We start from the raw sequence: 3,636 nt of genomic DNA on the forward strand, positions 1-3,636 counted from the left end.
AAAAGCTAAAAAGACAAAGAGAAATTTCGGTTCTATTCCTTGAAATACTAGAGTTTATTAAACTACACAACAATGCAGCACTTAGAATGCCTCTAAAAAATTATAGAGAAGACCCTAAATGGTGACCATTTATCTTTTTGCTTAACTTTAAATTGTATGAATTGGTTACAAATGGGTACTACCCAGTCAGTAAGAGCTTGTCACATGGAAATTAATAGGTTTTTGAAGGAAAATATCTGCATTTGAAGACAGAAATAAAACTCTGAATTCTGAAAATAAAATGATAGCTATGTGCAAATTTGTAATTCACTAAAGCCATATCACCGTGATTTCTTTACCTAAAGTATGTAACAGAGCCATGAAATTTTACTCGCTAAACAACAGCTTAGAACATAGCCACACAGTAAAGGGTATTTGACAATAAATAATTGTCAATAACAAAGAGCCATGCACAAAACAACTGGTCAAAATAGGAACAGTCAGAGCTCTGAAGACACAGAGAGATACACGGATGCCCAAGAAATGCTGTTTCCATGAGCACAACAGGCAGCCACACAGATCACATTATGCTTGGATTTCTTTTGTCAAGTTCAAGATATAACAGGATGCTAGGTAAAGCAGAAGGTCAACTCCAAGGGAGTCACAAGTGAAAGTCATTGATTTATCTCCAAAAACATGATTTATAATACCTGTGAGATCCACCATCCAACAGCAGCTGAGCACACTAAAATACTCCAGGCTAAATTGTACTTGCCCCTTCCAACTTCTCTACCATGTTAGCCTTTATCTCCTGCAGGGTACACAACAAGAGGGACTACTCCAGGCCAAAGGTGTTGATGGACAGGTCCTGGAGGACATTCTGCAAAGAAAGAGAGAGGTGTGAATATGTCACCAGTGTCAAGCATTCAGGCCCCATCTACCTTGGTGTCTATCCTTCAGCTGCTTCACAGAAAGAGTGAAGGTCCTTGCTACCTCTGCACCATCAGCTTCCCATCACCACAAGACACTGTCATTACTGCTCTTGTTTCATCCATTATTAAACTCAGGGTAACAAGTGATGCCACACCTGGAGTGTGTATCCTGGCACGCACTGCATTGGAGCTTTTCTGTACTTCCTGTGGTTCCCTGCGACAAGGGACTATTACTACCAGCAGATAAAAAGAAAGCAGAGAAGTTAGGTCACTTTTCCAAAGTCACACAGTCACAAAATATTCAATCCAGGATAGAAATTTGGACTATTCCATCTCTCACATATTTGTTTCTAACCCACCAAGCATTCTGTTGATTTAAAAAATAACATTTAAGGCTGCTTAAGTGGGAGGCAGTGACACCTGTGTAATGTGTCCATGCAGAGATGGGGACAGCAGAGAGGAGTCTCCAGGGGCCACCGCACCTGCTTCATAGAAATAGGGAGCAGCAGGAAAGTCTGGATGGAATCTGCATTGGCCATGGCCACAATTCTGGGGACCAAGAACAAGGAGGAGGAGGCAAGGTGCAAGAGCAAAGTCTGAAATAGATGTTACATGAATCATCTTAAGAGCTGCACACAACTATGAACATTTTAAGGCCTTTTCTCATTAAAGTATATTAGAATGAATGAATCTGCATCCTTGGATCTTTTGGAGTGTCCTGGGTGCTTCTGCAAAAGTCTTGCCTTTACACCACAGGTTTTACAAAGCATGTTTGCTGGATAAGTTCCCTCAGTTGTCCTGAGTGGAGGACACCTGTGGGCTCCCAAGATGAGCTTCCAAGTAACATTCTGCTGGCCAGGCTTCTAGATGGCATCAAGCAGAGGCTTTGGAGACCTAGCCAGTGGGAGAAGTGGAATAAACTGCACAAATGTATTAATGGTTTAAGGCAGCACTTTTACTAACTGTAATGCAAAAATCTGTAGAGCTCCCAGTGTGGATGGAAGCCTCGGGTGCAAGCCTGGAGGCCCCAGTGAGGGGTATACCAGTTACCATTTCCTAAAGCATTACATAACTATGAAGAAAAAGAGCCTGGAGTCTTAAATTCAGCAAATGTGACATCATCATTTTTTGTTGACACGTTGATAAAAACTGGCTGAACAGGGTAAGTCAGTGGGATCCATGGCTTTTTCCCAACTAACTTAGTTCAGATTATTAAACCATTGTCTCAGCCCCCACCTCAGTGCAAAGCACTTTATGACTTTGAAGTGCAAGGCAAAAAAGAAGCAGATAATAACCACCTTCCATTTTTTAAGTATGAGGTTCTGACTGTGATACAAAGAGTGGATGAAAGCTGTGCTGAAGGAATGTTGGCAGACAAAATAGAAAAATTTCTAATTTCCTACATTGAGTTTAACTTGGCTGCTAAGCAGCTGACAGAATGAGGTAAGCCTCCCATGCCAGGAGTTGATGCTGAAGAATATACCTCAGCAGCAGCCCAGAGCAGCACTGCCACAAAGCACTCCAACACCAAGAACACCAAAAAGCAGCACTCCTTCACTTCCTTCACCATGGAAAACAAGTCCTCTCATACCTCCCAGAACTGCCACTCCATGGAGATCATCCCGCCTGTCGTCATCAGCTCCAGCAACCCTCAGCTTCAACAAGAATCAGAGAACTGTATGGGCTTACTTCAGTGCCCCTTCTAAGATTCATGTAAGTACAGCTGCATTCATTGTGACCCCACACCCAAACAGCCCAGTGACAACTGGCCCTTCATTCACTTTCCTGTTGATGTCCCCTTTCTAGGTGCCTTTGAAACTATGAATCCTTCCTTTCCAGCACCCCCTTCTCCTGGCTACCACTGTCCTCTCACTTCCATCCTGCCAGGTGCCGTGCTGCATCTGCTGGAATGGGACCCAGTCTCATGGCAGAATCCACTGCTCACAGGTCAGAAGACTGAATATTATAAAATGTTAGTTCTCCCCCAAATTATCTACAGATTTGATGCCATCTCATTACAAATTCTAGCAGTCAATTTTGTGGAAATCTGTATATAAATTCCAAATGTATATATTAATTCAAAATTTAAGCAGGTAAGGGTCATCTCAGAACCTGGGATTATAGTATGATAAAATTAATTAGGAAGGGATGAATTTTGAGTATTAATTATTCCTGATTTTTATATTATCTACTTAATTTTATTAATGGTAGGGTTTAACAATGATTTTCAAAATTTATAAAAACTACTCTCATAAATAAATAAATGAGGGCTGACTTTAGCAAACCAATGATTCCAGGTATCCAGAGAAGTTTAGGTATCTATGATTTTCTTACCAGCCATTCTCAAGTACTGGAAGAATATTAGCCTAATTATAAAAAAAGGACAAAAATGAAAGAAATTTCAGCCCCTGCCCCAGAATATATAGTTTGATTTTCAAGAGTAAGCAGGTTTTTGAAATTATAAATAGGTCAACATTTTTTCTACTACAAGACTGGCTTTCCTTGTAGATTATAGGTAAAGTCTATGGATTTACATCTGGAGAAAACTTCATATAATGTTCTGCAAACATTTAAGAAAAAGAGGGCAATAAAGTGTTCATGGTTCCTTTAAAACAATATATATTTTGCTCAAAATGTACCCCTTGGGCCCCAAATTGTAAGTCGACCATTGAAGTTGCAAATTGCAGGCATAGACGATTTTTAATTAAGGTAATCCCAAAAGACT

At 40.4% G+C, this 3,636-nt stretch overlaps 1 pseudogene; it reads left to right on the forward strand.

The window, feature by feature from the left end:
* Positions 1–1,354: 1,354 nt before the first annotated feature.
* Positions 1,355–2,717, forward strand: LOC124080424 (E3 ubiquitin-protein ligase SH3RF1-like; annotated as a pseudogene).
* Positions 2,718–3,636: the final 919 nt, after the last annotated feature.

The sequence above is a fragment of the Marmota monax genome, unplaced genomic scaffold (genome assembly GCF_021218885.2).
Source record: "Marmota monax isolate L192 unplaced genomic scaffold, Marmota_monax_Labrador192_F-V1.1 WCK01_AAM20220418_F8-fsc00387, whole genome shotgun sequence".
Lineage (NCBI taxonomy): Eukaryota > Metazoa > Chordata > Mammalia > Rodentia > Sciuridae > Marmota > Marmota monax.